The 16,631-nt window shown below is 40.1% G+C and overlaps 1 long non-coding RNA gene across 1 annotated transcript in view; it reads right to left on the bottom strand.

The window, feature by feature from the left end:
• Positions 1–13,274: 13,274 nt before the first annotated feature.
• The window catches only part of LOC102148413 (uncharacterized), a 47,249-nt gene continuing 43,892 nt past the window's right edge, over positions 13,275–16,631 (bottom strand). Inside the window, exon 4 of the long non-coding RNA XR_002805363.2 lies at positions 13,275–15,824. This is a non-coding gene — a long non-coding RNA (uncharacterized lncRNA). The remainder of the gene's footprint in view (positions 15,825–16,631) is intronic.

Genomic DNA, 16,631 nt, shown 5'->3' with positions numbered 1-16,631 from the left:
CAGGAAACCACTGATCTGTTTTCTGTCACTACAAGCTGGATTTGTCTTTTTTAGAGGTGCATATAAATGGAATCATACAGTATGTGTTTTTTTTGTGTCTGGCTTCTTTTGCTAAGCAAAATGGCTTTGAGATTCATCTATGTTGTTTTGTGCATCAGTTCATTCCTTTTTATTACCAGATAGTATTCTGTTGTATGAACATAGCAGGATTCTTTTAACCATTCTGTTGATGAACATTTAGGTTGCTTCAAGTTTTGGCTGTTATGAATAAAGCCACTATCAACATTCGTGTACAAGTCTTTGTGTGGACACATTTCCATTTCTCTTGGGTAAATATCTAGGAGTAGGATTGCTGGGTCTTATGGTAAGTCCATGCTTAATTTTACAGGAAACTGCCATACTAATTTTCAAAGTGGTTCTACCATTTTATATTGCCACTAGCAATAATTTATATTAAAACAAACGCAAATGGAGTTGAGCCACGTCATATATGGAGGTTCTAAATCCAGTGATAGTCAATTTCCCATGAAAAATCTCTTAAGGCATCCTCCAAAGTACCACACACATTTTGGGGTATGTAACTCTGTACCATAACATATGGGTATGCATGTATATAGTATATACAGTAATATGCAGTAATATGCATATATTATTTATAGTAATAGCTGCCTATACTACATACAATATAATTCTCTATAGTAAAGGTGGAGATGGCAGAGGTGGGGAAGGGATGTACCTTCACTGATATCCACTATTGGTGATGGTTTAGAGGAAAATCTGAAGCTTTTCTGTTTTTAACATTTGAGCAACATACAGACCTTTTTGAAGAAAAGTTTTTCTCTTGGATGTTTGCCCTTGAATAAAAGTATTTGATTAAAATATTGCCCATTACATGCAAACATAAGACCACCGATTCCTTATATTGTAGCTTGTCTATATCTTTGAAGCCCTTAAACATTTACAAATTAACGTAACTGGAACTATACCACCAGTGCAATCCTGATTAACAACATTGATTTAAAATAATGGATAATATTGTTTTGCTGAAATGAAACTGCAACTGGCACTAAGAGTATGAGAGGGGACATTTTGCCTACACAGCCGCAGATCAAACAATGGCTCAATTTTTCCAGTGCTTTGCAAATTATTTTCAAATTACTAGGAAACCTTGGCTCAAGCAATGTGCATTCAGTGCAAATGTTTCATTAACATATAAGGTCTGCCTTTGTGGTTTTCTTATTAGGCCAACACAACTTAAGTGGAACTACTTAGCACAAGTTTAATCATAAAAACACACACAGACACACACAATCGCAGAAACACACACACTGTGAGACTGTCGAATATAGGGAACAGGGACTGTGTTTGTTTGGTCTCACCATTATGTCCCCAGGAACTGAGGGATGCAGAGAGGGATGAAAGCCCCAAAGAGAAACTGTAAGGTTGAATAATTAGGTCAAAAAAATTCTTTTAATGAGAGTGTTATCTTTTCAAAATAATCAAATATTTGGGGCCAATTTGGCCAAATAGTGACTTTTAAAAAAAAATTGAAGGTTTCAAATTCCCATTTGGCCTTTGGCAAATGCAGACACACTCAGACACAACCTGCAGCTCTTCTGAGGAGAGAGCCTGGGAAAATAGTGAAGCCACAAGGACAAGGGGGAAATTAATCAAGAAATATCAAGAAAGCCTGGGAATATGTCATTGCTAGTGATCTGTGGTTTGTTCAACAAACTAATAGAAAGGCTCAACGGAAATGAAATTTCTCAGGACAGAAGACCAAAATGTGCCTTGTCAGCAAATGTGGAGAGGAAACAAAGAAGCAAAATCACTTCTGATGGAAGGATGGTCAGCGCAGGAGTTTAAGGGACACTAGAAGAGAACACAATAAAGACCCCTAAGAATTTGAGCAGGGTGCTATGTTTCTAAAGTATTTCCCCATGTGACTCCCTTGCATGATAAACAGGGTAATGGTGAGTTCCCACTTACGAAAGAAGAAACTAAGGCTCACAAAGATTTAATGCTTTTCCTGTGGTCACAAAGGGAGTCAGAAAAGGAGAAGGACTTGAGCTGAGGTCTCCTGCCTATGGTCCATGCTCTTGCCAACACCCTGGAGATCAAAGATCTAGAGGCAGTATAGCATAGTGGTTAGGCATGTGGGCTTGGAATCAGACAGCCTGGCTGGGAGAGGGACCTGGTATACCCCATCCTCAGCCTCATCATCACACAATGAGATAATATAGATGATGGAGCTCAGTGGCTAGCACATAGTCAGCTGTCGTTAAATGCAACCATTACAGCTTTAAAGGTATATAGATTATGCAAAGCAACATAGATGGGAGCAGATGAATTATATGTAATCATTGTCTAGGTACCAAAGCATTTTGGGGTAGATATAATGGTACACAGTTTAAAAACAAATTTGACAAAATAAAAAAATGTAACAAAAAAGGATAAACTATAGAATTTTGACTACTATGGAATGAAGAATGATAGTTCTTACTAAAGGGGAATAAAAAGAGAATTGGAGGCCAAAGTGAACAATGAAATTAGACTGGGAAAGTCAACATTCACAATTACTCTCTTATGTTTTTGTTCAAATATCTTATGTTTAAAAGAAAGATTAGTTGATACATGATTTAAAATTGCATCTTACTGCGAGTGTAAGGAGATTCAAATAAAACTTGTAGGTACTTTATGCATATTGTATTAAGGAAAAAATGCCTAATGGGTGGATAAAAAACACATTTTGTAAGGCTTTTCTCAAGTCATTTCAATTCACTTCAGTTGTATTCTGAAGACTTCATTCATGGAGCATCTGTGTGCTCACGTTGGACAGCTTTGGTCCTATGGACTGAGTTCTTCGCTAGGTCCTGGGGATTAAAAGATAAAAAAGCCCAGCCCTGGCTTCTCAGTCTAGTAGCTGATTCAGAAATGTGAACACATAATGCTAAGGGACTGTAGTGGCGCCATTTAATGGCCTATCTAAGGTGCTGGGGTGCCCAGATGAGGACATTTGGCAAATCAAATCATTGGCCCGAATTTTTGTGTGTGTGTGTGAGGAAGATTGGCCCTGAGCTAACATTTATTCCAATCTTCCTCTATTTTATATGGGATGCTGCCACAGCATGGCTTGATGAGTGGTGCTAGGTGATCCACACCCAGGATCTGAACCTGCAAACTCCAGGCCGCCAAAGTGGAGTGCTAGAACTTAACCACTATGCCACCAGGCCAGCCCCGGCCCCAATTTTTCACTATTCCATTATGACACATGTATAAATACAACCTTGCCATGGCCTCATTGTGGGTAGTGTACTTCCCTGCCCCTTGACTTCGGGCTTCACTATGTAACCAAAGTGAACCAATGAGATTAACCAATGTGACATAAGCAGAGGCTTGAAATGAGCCTTCCCTCTTGTACTTCTCGTTGCCATGAAAAGAACATGCCATGTATATTCTGCAGATCCAAGGAGGATGAGATGAGAGGAGCAGACCCATATCCAACCTGCAGCCTGGAACCAAACCCGGCTGAACCTAGCCTGGATTGGCTAACATCTAGCCAATGCACAGACACTTAAGCAAGAAATAAATGATCGTTTTAAGCCATCGAGTTTTGGGGTGATCTGTTATATAGCATTGTGGCAACAGCTATCGTAGATAGGCCAAGGTAGATACGACAGGGATGGACAGGAACAGAGCTTTATTGTGGCTCTCTTCTGCCAGCATACTACCCTTTTTTCTCCACACACTCTCTCCACCCAACACATAAGCATGTACCCCAAAGAAGGGATATAGGAATTCTTGCTATTGCTCATCCTATAAACAAGACTTTTGTCTAGATTGTGTTGTGGCAATGCAGGGCCCACGTTTTAACCATTCCTGGATATCTCCGGTGTAAAAAGAATGAGAAATAGAATCCCAAACCTTATACAATCCAAATCTCTCTTTCTTGTTGCTCTTTCTTAAAATTGGTGGCTCCTGCAGAAAAGCACATGCATGGTGCTCACTCTAATGTAGGCATAGCAGCCCCATCAACCACAAAAAGCTACAGATGGATTTCCCAGGAGGAGTGAGCTGGTTTGCGTAGCTCTGGCCAAATTTTGAAAAGTATGCTGCAACCGTGAGTGGCACAGAACTTAATTCATGGATGAAAAATGTTAACTTATATATGTTAAAAAACAAAATTCAACCAAGTAAATTTGAAGGTCTAATTAGTTTTAATAAGCGATTCACGAATCATGAATCATGCAGCATCCCATCTAGCAAGTGAAGGGCGCTCCAAGGGGTGGTACAAAATGGAAGGTTTTTACAGGCAGAAGGAGAGTGGGGCAAGAATGTATTAAGCAAAAGAAAAAGGATTGTTTCAGGCCAGGACATCTTGTTTTGGGGGGAAGGGAATGGCAAAGGATTTATCAGATTGCCTCTTCTTCCTCTACAGGATGGAGAGGGCCTACGTGACAGGTTACCTCATTGGTACTGACCAGAAAATTCCAGACTGGTTGCTTAAGATTATGTTTCTGGGGAAGGTTGAAACTGCAATCAGGTTAGGTATTAAGTCCACATTTGGTACATGGGTTTTAGCACAGGTGATGCCATTTTGTGCCTTTGGTTTTTCTCTTTAAGAATTTCCCCCTTTTGATCAGGCTCTCAGCCTGTGAGACGTGATCAAAATTTAAGGCATTAGTGTCACTCTCAGCTATTGCTCTGTAGCTCTCCCAGTTTTGTTGATCCTTGATGTGATACCCATAGGTCCTGATGTTTTACTTAATCCCAGTGACACTCACAGGTCACAGCTCCAGGCCCACAAATTTCAAGTTGTCCATTCTCTCCATTCCTTTTCTGATGTTTCAGTCTTAGTGAAATCATTTCCTTGGCAATTAGCAACCACAGACATGCCTTTAAAGCTTTTGAGAGGACACAATGCGCCAGGGGGATTTTTACGATAACTATAAGCTGGACAATTTCCAGTATTTGGAATGCACTTCAGAGCCATGGTACCCAAGACCCAAACTGGTCAAAATCAAATAAGTCAAAGAAAGACTCGTTGAAGGAGTTATCGTTTTAAGCCAAGTGGTTTGCTCAAGTGATCTTACGTTACCTGAATTTCAACTTCTCCAGAAGTGTTACTCCGGGTGTAACAGGTGCTGTCTTCTTCAGTCAGGAAATATGTCTCCAAGGCTCAAGTTTCTGAAGTTGGCTGCCATCTGGGTAGTGAGGAGGACCTGGTATAGTCCCTTCCAGGGAGCTTAGTGATTCCAAATCAGAAGGGTGGGAGAAGATTGGAAACGTTAGTTTGGCGAGTCATAGCCAGATCGTTGAGGAGGCTGGAAGAATTCACAATCCAGTCCAGTCTACAGGTATATAGCAAAACATCAAAGACAATTAGCAGGACTAAAATCTAATATCCACCAAAGTGCAAATATAATTTTTTTCTCTACAATTATCCCCATTTTTCACCAAAGATAATCACAGTAAAGTTAAATTTGTTTGCATTAAACTTGGCCTGATTATTTATATAAGTGCAGCAGGAATAGAGATTGATGATATAGCTCTTTTCAGGACTACACCAGTTCCAAGCAGTTCCTTGAAGCTGTCTGGTCATACCTGAGTCTACACACATCTATCTCAAATATGACATTCCAGTCAAAGCCTCGGTAATATAGCCAATATCTCTAATTGTGTCCTGTTACAAGGAGAACAGATTCTTATTGTACTTATGCAAATAAATATATTGTCGTAAAAATAAGAATACTCACTGAGAGATTCTGTATTCTGGAGGGATCAGGTAGGGAGAAAAAGTAATTGTTCCTTCTTTTTTCACAATGGTATACTTTACCAAATTGTTTTAAGTCATAGATAGCTTAACAGAAAAGGTCTCCTTAAATCTGGAAAAATAAAATATTCGAGCATCCCTCTCGGTTCATGCAGTCCCATGTAATTAATATTTGTTCTGTTTGAATCCAGTTTTTCCATTAGTTCTCTTGAGCTTGCCTGATGGTTAAGGATGATGGGGACGTGATAATTCCAAGAAGTTTGCAAGGTTTTTGTTAAGGCTCATATTATCTGCCCAATGAAGTGGGTGCCTTGATCACTGGAGATTGTGGAAGGTTTACCCCAAGTTAGAAACACATTTTCTAACAGTTTCTTTGCCATTGTGAGGGCATTAGCCTTGTGGCAGGGGAAGGCTTTAACCCATCTGGAGAACCTACATACAATAACAAGAACATATTGATAGCACATACTAAGTGGTAGTTGAATGAAGTCCAGCTACAGGTGTTTAAAGGGTCCAGAGGGAAAAGGTCTGTGGCCTCTAGAGACAAAAATAGTTTCTCTTAAATGCATTATGGTAGGTGAAGAAATACAAAAACTGAAAAATAGGATTTGCCAGGGAGCTGGGAAGAACGAAGTGGCTGTCTTGGGTTTCCCATAGCCCTCATTGTTCATTGAATTTACAACCGTTGATTACCTATCTTAATTTCTCTGATTCAGGAGTAGACTGTTGCCATGTTACAAGAACATCAGGATGGCAAAAGTCTGCCAATGAGGGGCCACTTTTGGCAGAAAGAGAATGGACTTCATCTTCCATAATCTTTATAGATTCTGTTGCTGCTACCTTGCATGAAAGTCAGCTAGGGTATTTCTCTGATACTCAGGTTTAGTCCTTTTAGTGTGAGCCCCTATTTTGATGACAGACAACATTTTACCAGGACGTATCAGACTAACAGGAATTTAACACAATTTCTGGAATTCTTATACCATGTACCATATACATATGCAACATAAAGAAGGCTTAGTGTTACTTCTTATTTGACATATGTAATTTAACATACCAAGTAAGCCTAATTAGTTTAATATCTTCTTCTTTTATAAGGAGAGAGAATAAACCCTTTGAAATGTTCCAGGTTACCAAAGAGATTTGGGAAAGTATTTTTAAGTACACGTACCATAATACATGATTATTGGTAAAAAGTTCATCTAAAACCTTTTATCCTACTTATACCTTTTTAATTTACTAGCTCTTTACACTTATGTTTAGGTTATCCGTGAAAACATTATGAGATATTAGACAAAGTCAATTATCATCCCAAGCTATTTTTCCTATTGACAAATTTTGTGACAGAGATAACATGAACTTATTTGACCCTTGGTAAGCCTAGGTAGAATAAAGTATTATACCTAATGCTGATAACTCTAAAGACAAGCCAGTTTTAATTCAGCCATCAAATTTAAACTAGATTTTATTTATCAAAAATTATCCTAGACCTTTGGAAAAAATTGGGGTTAGTTTTTAATTTCTGACAGTTTTTAGAATAGCTAATCCTTTCAAGCACTTGACCTTCAACCCAATTAAATAGAGCTCTTTTACAAATTAATTTCTGTAATACCATCCAGAGGTAGAAAAGTATCATACATCTACAACATATATATATATACACACACACACACATAGACACAAATGGAAAACTTTTATTTACTAATATTTGTGGAGAAGACACTTAAGAGTTTTCATTTGCCCAATTTCCAAATATTTTCTCCCTTCTTTTTTATCCCTTCTGATGAGAAACATTTGCATTTCAAAGAATGGTTCTTAGATCCTAAAGAAGATGGAGGTAAAAAATCGACATCACAGAGGCACAGATTAAATGTAGGACAATTGTGGTTCCAATGTCCCGATATCTACAAACATTTTGAGATGAATAGGGGAGGTTTTGGGGTTGGCAAAAAGGACAGATGAACTTTGAACCACTTTCTAGAGCCATACCTCTGACCCTGCAGAGATTTACAAGATAAAGACAATTGTTTCTGGTTTCCCTAAGAACTGGATTGCAGCCTGAATGATAGACTGACCTGCCCTTCCAATTACATTACCTCCAATTTGCTTCTTTCCTTCTGAGTACATAGTTTTATTTTAGCTTGGGAGAGAACGCCTGAAAAAATTCCTATCAAGCTCTGAATGTTAGCTTCCATTTGGCCAAATTTCTGATCATAAGGTCATTAAATCCTTTCAAATATCTTGTCAGGTTTCATCTCGGGTAAACAGTAAATATTTCTGGTGGTATTGAATAACCCCATTAATTTTCATTTTAGTTTTCCCTTGGTCGTTTAAGGAATAACGTAGCAGTTTTCCAGAAAATCCCTCAGAGTCCCATCAACTTTGGGAGGGCCTTGTATATGGGCCCTCCTTTGAGGGTAGATATGAGGGCATTCAAGAAGAATTTGCATAGGACCTTTAAGGACAATCCCTTTTCTAGTGTTTCAGTTAATTATAAATGAGACATCAGTTTCTGCGTGTGTTTTGATAATGGATCCCTAGTGAAGCCGGGTACCTGAGGGTTACTAGAGATATTCAGTAAGAACACGATAGCCTTTTGACCTTGTTCCCAACACACACATAGATGAATCTTGTCAATTTGCTGATTTCTTGCTTAATTTGAGGGGTGACTCAGGGGTCTCAACAGTTTGTGAGCTTGTCTTGCAGAAGAAAGAGAATGCCATCAGGGAGATTGGATCACTGGATGGCTGGTCCCCAGCTGCTGTTGATACCTGGAATTCAGATTGCCCAGGGGCTTATTGGCAGCAACCCCTTTGTTTCTCTGAAGCTCCTCCTGCCAATCCCCTTAGCTCTATAAAAGTCCCTGTTTTCTGCACTTGGTAAGGTGGATTTGAGTGAACTCATGCTGCCATCTTCTCATTTTGGCCATTTTGAATAAACCTTTCTCCACCTCCAAGCATCCATGTCTCAGAGTTTGGCTTACTGCACATTGCACACACTAACTTGAGAGTAAAAGATTCAGTATAACTAGGAGGGTAAAATGGGAAAGGCCTAGGTGTTGTTTTAGATACCTGTTGTGTCTTTAATTTTTCATTAGGCTTTTGCAACAAATCTTTTAATGAAGTTATTTTGGGATCTTGAAGCCTTTTATAAGCTTCTGCATACCAATTAAAGTAGACATCCCATTTCTTTTTGCTCAACTTGGGATCTATTGCTCTCTAGTGTATGTCTTAAATGAACAATCTTGTCTAATTTGAACATTCCCCACAATGGCCATTGCAATTCTGGGTTGTTTTTGGTAAAATCTTGCCATCTTGTTATATCTGCAACTTCCGAGACTATAGTTGTTAAACATAAAATAAGCAGGTATGCCGGAAGGTGGCGTGCTCAACTCTCTGGATATAAAGGGTCTCATTTCTTTTAGCTAGCCATACTAATAACCTGGGGAGCTTGGAAAGGACTGAACCTGCAGGCCCTAAAGAGTGGGGATGCCAGACTAATTCCAAACAAATGGGGAACTGCAGCTGCCACCAACACTTCCCAACATGGAATCTGGAGATCTGGGTGGAAACCAAAGGGCTAGGGTTTCTTTTCGGCTTCTGAGATACCCCCTTAGCAATAGCCTTTATCTACACAAAATAAGACAAACAAACATGTGCACCTTAATATATTGGCAGTAACCAAGAAATGTTACCATGTCCTGGCCACAAAAAGGCCCTGTGCTCACCACCAACATGGAACCTTGGATTGGGGAAAGGATTGAAGCAGCAAACCCCAGGGAATAGGAACTGCAGACTGATTCCAAACAAAATGGAGGACTGCAGCTGCCACCAGCAGTTCCCAACATGGAATCTGGAGAAGGATTCCAAACAAATGGGGGACTGCAGTCTAAACCCATCAGCAGTTCCCAACGTGGAATCCAGGGACAGAGCTAAGGGTTGTGATTTTCCACTCAGGGAATTGTGGTCTAAAAGACTAGGGGCTTGGCTCTGGGCAGAACCGTCTGCCAGCTCAATTGGATCCAGGAAGAATCCTTTGCCAGCTCAGCTGAGCTCCAGACAGAATCCTCTGCCAGCCCAATTGTGCTCTGGACAGAATCCTCTGTCAGCTCAATTGGGCTCCAGGCAGAATCATCTATCAGCTCAAGTGGACCTGCCCTGTAAAGGAAAGCCAATTAGATTGGGAGCTCGGATACAAAAAGAGAGTGGAGCTCAAACCAAGAGGAACTCATCAACAACCCTTGGAAATGGCAAAGAAAAACAGTGAACTCAAAAGGCTTCAGGGGTGCCAGGTCTGTGTTTCTCATTGTTCCTAAATGCTGTCAAAAGTTCGCTTAGGTCACTCCACTGCTACCAAATCTGTTAAAAAACAAAATTCAACCAAGTAGATTTGAAGGGCTAATTAGCTTTATTAAGCAATTCATGAATCATGAATCATGCAGCACCCCATCTAACAAGTGAAGGGCACTCCAAGGGGTGGTACAAAATGGAAGGTTTTTACAGGCAGAAGGAGGGCGGGGCAAGAATGTATTAGCAAAAGAAAAGAAAGGATTGTTTCAGGCCAGGACCTCTTGTTTTGGGGGGAAGGGAATGGCAATGATTTTATTACACAGATTGCTTCTTCTTCCTCAGGGGGATGGAGAGAGCCCACATGGCAGATTACCTCATTGGTACTGACCAGAAAATTCCAGACTGGTTGATTATGATTATATTTCTAGAAATGGTCAAAACTGCAGATAGGTTAGGTATTAAATCTAGGTTTGGTATCATGGGCTTTAGCACAAGTGACACCATTTTGGGCCTGTGGTTTTTCTCTTTAACATATATCTCTCCTGGCAAGTAGATAGATGCTAAGAAAAAGCTGGGGAGAGTTCATAAAGGGCACGCAGAGTGGTGAGAAAAGCGGGAAGGAAAATCTATCTCATGCTATGAGAAATACGAGACTTCCTTCCACATGTTCCTTCCAGAGCATAGAACAATATAAGATGATATACATTTCAGAGGCAGAGGTTTTTGTTAGAAGTTTTTGTTAGTTAATTTGAAAAAGAATTTAAGAAGAGGGTTTCCAACTAAGGCAGATGAGTCCCACAGTATTAATACAGTTAAGCAAATATTGGAGGATCATAGGAAATGAGGTTGAATAAATTACATGTTTTATCAGACATCTTTGGGCTTTGGAACTGCTGACAGCCCACTGTGGAATATTAAATCTCACATTTCTCAATTTGCCTTTTTATTGATGTTGGGGAGGAGATTGTATATGAAAAATTTCTTCTCCCAACATTTATAAAATATTATATATGCATTAACATACGTGTAAATATTTATTTTTAAGTGCATCTTTGGTTGGGCTCCCCCAGAAGCTGACCCTGAGACAAAGATTTAGTGCAGGTAGTTTATTTGGGAGGTGACCCCAGGAAACACGGGTTGGGAAGTGAGCAAGTGAGACAGGTAGAGGAAAAGAGCTGATACAGGGGTCATTAATGACCACAGTTTCAGCCTTTCTTGGTTGATAGCATCCTTTAAGAGTCTGATGAAAACCATGGATTCCCTTCCCCACAAAACAAACCCACATGCACAACATAGAGCATATTATTTTTAGAGCCTCATAAGTAACCTTAAGCGACTTTGTGGGTCCTGGATTAAGCTATAAGGTGACAGGAACTATCCAAATTGTGTGTGTTGTGATTTTGGGTACTTTCAGAAAGAATTTTCCAATTTTAGAAAATTCCCCTGGAAAGGATCTCTTCTTATTAAGAATATCTGTCTCCCACAGGCAGTTCTCATGTTAGGTCTACAAGTGCAGAAAGCCCAACAGCCTCAAGTGGCAGGCAGGATTTCAGATTCTAATTCATGAGTAGATCAGGTAGGTTTCTTCCAACTGTAATTTAAACCACAAACTCTGCCTAGCCAAACTAGGTCAAAATCAATGCCACAGAGAGGTTATCTCAAATTAGAAATTAGCTGGGACCAAGGAACATATCTAATTGATTAAGTATCTTATAGGAAGGACTGAAGCATTATGAGTAATGATGGTGGCAGGGATCTAGATTCCAAAATAGAGGTCTTTTCTGTCCCTGACCCATTGTTTAGAAACTTGCTGTTCTGGGAAGCCAATAGAGCAGAGAAAAATGTAACTTGGAATCAGGCAGACCTGGTGCCACATCCTGGTGGCACACATAATTTGTGTGTCTCTGAGCAAGTTAGGCTGTCTCTCCAATCCTCACTTTTCACATCTGTCCAGTGGGTGAATACTCGTTCCCTTACAAGGTTCTTGTGGGAGTTCAAATGAGAGATGAAAGTATCTGGTATATCTCTTGCCTTCATTTCAGTGTCTTGATTCTAATTCCCTTATTATCATAGCAATCATGTCCCCAAATAGCATAATGATACTCAGATTGAACAAAAAATACTGCTTCAATTACTCCTGCATTCATATGCTGTTGAAGAACTGTTCATACTGGTCGGATTCAATTACCACAAGCATCTCTGGAAGAAAATCTCCACATTGTAAAGAGCTCTAAGTCTTAGCTGATAGTCTTTTTATTTCAACCCACCATGATCAAATTAGAGAACTATGGAGAGAGGTGGGAAGGAGCAAAGAAATAATCTAACCCAACCCCTAGTTTTACAGTGAGAGAAGTGAGGCCCCGAGCGGTTAAATATCTTGCTCAAGTCACAAAACCAGTGAATGACAGAAAGAGTACTGAGGTCCAGCTCCCCAGACTCCCAATCCTGTGGTCTCTCTGCTATATCATGTATTCCATACTAATAAAACTAAAGCGCAAAAAAAGAAATTTGTAAAATCTCTTAGAATTCCATGTTATGAGATGCTAGCTTTATCTGGAATATTCTTAGAAGAGAATGAACAGAAAGTGCCTTGATAGGTAGCGAGCCATTCAGTATGTGGTTTGAGATCCTCATTAGTTTCACCTGTTTTGGCTTCTGGATCATTCTGGCCTGGTGTTAGGTACCCAGGAGGTGAGAAAGGCAGGCAGTGTGGTGGGAATTGTACCAAACAGCTGAACGGAAGACCCGGATTCTAATTTCAGTTCCAGCACCAACTCAGTGTGTGAGGTTAAGCAACATCCTTGACCCCTCTAAGCTTCTACTTCTTTATCTGAAAAACAGTGTTTTCACAAAAGGATGCTTCTAGGGTCCCTTTCGGCTCTCACGATCCAGTTTCCCCAGGAAGCCCCCAGCCCTTTCACAGTCTCAGTAAACTGTCCCAAGGAGCTGGTTGCATGAGAAGGAGGAAAAGAAAATCTAAGTAGGAAGGAAGAGGGGAGACTGGAAGGCAGTGAGGAGCCAAGGGAAGCAAGCTGGAAAGCAAGTGCTTGAGCAGAGGGTACGTGGCAGCAAGAAGCCAGGAAGGCAAGGAACCTTCACACTGGCCCACTCAGGGAGGCAGCGACTTGAGATTTGGCTCTTGGATGTGTTTACACTCAACGCAAACACAAAATGGCTCCCCCTCATTCACCCACTCATTCAAGCAATACTTCTTTCTTTTTTTTTGGTAACAGCTTTATTGACACATAATTCACATATTATACAATCTGCCCATTTTAAAGTGCACAATTCAGTGGTTTTTCACGTATTCAGATTTGTGCAATCATCACAATCAATTTCAGAACATTTTCATCACTCCAAAAGGAAACTCAACAGCCTTCAACTATACCTCCCCATCCTTCCATCTCTTCCCCTGGCTCTAAGAAACTACTCATCTACTCTCTGTCTCTGTAGATTTGCCTATTCTTGACATTTTTTATAATATACAAATGGAATCATACAATATGTGGTCTTTAGTGTCTGGCTTCTTTCACTTAGAATAATGCCCTCAAGTTTCATCCATATTGTAATGTGTCAATCCTTCATTCCTTTTTATGTGTGAGTAATATTCTATGAGATAAATATACCACATTTGTTTGTCCATTCATCAGTTGACAGACATTTGCATTGTTTTCACGTTTTGGCTATTATGAATAACGCTGCTATGAACATTTTTATACAAATATTTTTGTGGATCCATCAATAATTTCTGAGGCCTGTTTCACACCAAAACTTCTGGAACCTAGAGATAACAAAAATGAAGATAACTAGGCCCCATGGCCTAGTAATTAAGTTCAGTGCACTCCACTTCAGCAGCCTGGGTTGGCTCATTCAGATCCCAGGTGCAGACCTATACTACATGTCAGCCATGCTGTAGCAGCAACCCACATATAAAGTAGAGGAAGCCTGGCGTGGATGTTATCTCAGGGCTAATCTTCTTCAGCAAAAAATAATAAATAAGTAAATAAATAAAAATGAAGATAACCATTGCCCTCAGGAAAGTCACAATCTTATAGGGGGAGAAAGACTTGTTTCTAAAAAGCTGCAATAATCTGCTGTGCTGTGTCAGACAGTGGGAGATGCAAAGAGAGAGGCAAAGAAGTTATGACACTTGAGAGAGGTGTTGAAGGTGTTAGCCTTAGGCATAGAAGAGGGAGAGGGCATTACAGGCTACGGAAACTGCACGTACAAAGGCACAGAGGTGTCAAAGAGAATGCCACATTCAGATCAACATAAATAATAATAATGCTACCCAATCTTCCATGATATTTGCTATGTGTCAGGCACTGCTTTACATACTCTGTATCAATTCATTTACTGTCCACAGACGCCTTATGATATTATGTCCCCTATTTTATAGATGGGCAAACTGAAGCACAGAAGGGTAAGTAACTTATCTGAGACTACACAACTAGTGAGATCCTGGATTCAAAGCCAGAATCTGGATCTAAAGCCTACAATCTGAGCCACCATGGGGACTGCCTCATTTAATCCCGAATCATCCTAGCTAGTTAGATTATGGAGTGTGTAAGGGGGTATGCCAGGAGATGACATCAGAAGGGCAGGCTGTGCTGAGCCATATGAAGAAATTCTAACTCCAAAAGCAAACAGGAGCCATCAAAGGTTCATACGCAAGGCAATGACACATGAGATTTTTGTTTTAGGAAGACAAATGGCAATGGTGGGAGGGTTGATTGAAACCAGGGAGAGACCATGAGTTTGTTTCACTATCACTACCACTTGGAAGCAAACACTGCCCCTGCCACCCTTCCCCATACAACACACCCATTACGGGCGTGAAATTGCAAAAGCAGTGTTGGTTGTGCTCTCCCGGATGCAATCTTTTCAGAAAGATGCCACAGTCAAGATTTTATAAAGATAGCTCTCATTTTTCATCCCCCAACTTTGCTATCGTAGGGATGAGCCTGATTCCCAGTGAACCAGGGCTGGGAGTGGACATAGATCTAACCCTGCAGAGTCATAAATTCTGAGCACCCGTGGCTCTCACATATATTTTTACAAACACGCCAAGAGACAGGATGCTAATAAACAAAAGGCTCATGTGTCAGAGGACCATCTGATCTGGTTTCTTCCATATACACATTAATAAAGTGGCTGGCCCTCCATACAGCAATAGTTTGCAGAACTCTCGGCCCTGTTTACTTGTCCTCACCTTTGAGTTTTAACTGTACCTTCCTGTCCCCTAACAGAGCTCACATGAACTACAGAACCAGCCAGGGGAGTTCCAAGGGCACTCCTGATTGAGTGCTAATTGAAAACCAGACGCGACTATAACACCTATGCAAGGCTCATAGAAAATGTACTCTCTGTCATTATCCCTGTGCCCTAGAATCAAGGCTGTTTTATGGAACATAGAGGACGATCTTTGAGCTAGCAAGAGTTCCTATTTAACTCCCAAATCCTCACAATCCCATTATGAGGCTGCTGTGATCATTTCCATTGCACAGGTAGAGAAGCAGAGAGAGAAGAAAGGACTAGTGGATTGACCTGCTGTATTCAAAATTGTGCTGGTAAAACATACGGCTCTGGGCAAATCAGCTCACTTCACCTTCTCCCCAGATCGTTGTTTTTCTGTTAACATCACCAGCCGTCTTCTAGGGTCTGAGATGGTGCTGGCCTCAGCAACTGCAACACTTGGTAAGCACGTCTTTAGTGTCTTGCCTTTTTAGCCAGGATCGTAGTAGGGGTGCCACAAATATCAGCTGAATGAATGAATGAATAAACAAATGTTGGAAATATCTCTTGGGGTTAATTACTAAAGTATCACCCATCTCTCTCTCTCTCCCTCTCTCTCTATATATACATACATATACATATGCATATATGTATATACAGATTTGTGTATACATATATGTATTAATGAATATATAAATATCTATATCTATATAAAAGCTATGAGTGTCTTTTGTATTATCTGAACTGAGTTATCTATTTTGGAAAATAACTGAAAATACCAACATTGCTAACTTTTGTGGCATGTTTACTACACAGTAAGAACTGTTCTAAGCTCTTTAAATGTTTTAACTCATTTAATTGCCACAACAATCCTTTGTGGGAGAAGCTATTATTTTTCCATTTTACAGATGAAGAAATTGAGACACAAAGAGTCTGAATACTTTGTTCACATTTTCACAGCTGGTAAGTGGAAGAGTGAGGATCTGAACGCAGGTAGTCTGGCTCTAATCCTGAATTCTTACATTCAAAGATAAAGACAACTCCTGAAACTGCTGAATGAGAAAATGATATGTATTATATTCACCTCCATCATAATTTGGCTCCCCTGGAGAGAGGCTGGTCATTTACCCTGTAGCCCTGAGTAACCTGATTGTTTTAAGTGTAACCCAAATAAAATTGGGTTGCCTTGAGGCCAATCTCTGTCTCAGCATATCCAAAAGAAACAAAAATCTAATTACCAAAAGCCTTTTAAAGCAGCAAAAATCTCTTGAGATGCTGATGAGGGAGGAATTTTATCATGAAACATACAGGAAGACTAATTAAAATCTCCTCCA

Source organism: Equus caballus, chromosome X, assembly GCF_041296265.1.
Source record: "Equus caballus isolate H_3958 breed thoroughbred chromosome X, TB-T2T, whole genome shotgun sequence".
NCBI classification, from domain to species: domain Eukaryota; kingdom Metazoa; phylum Chordata; class Mammalia; order Perissodactyla; family Equidae; genus Equus; species Equus caballus.
The sequence above is the reverse complement of the archived record's forward strand: the minus strand, read 5'-3'. Positions and strand labels throughout refer to the sequence as shown.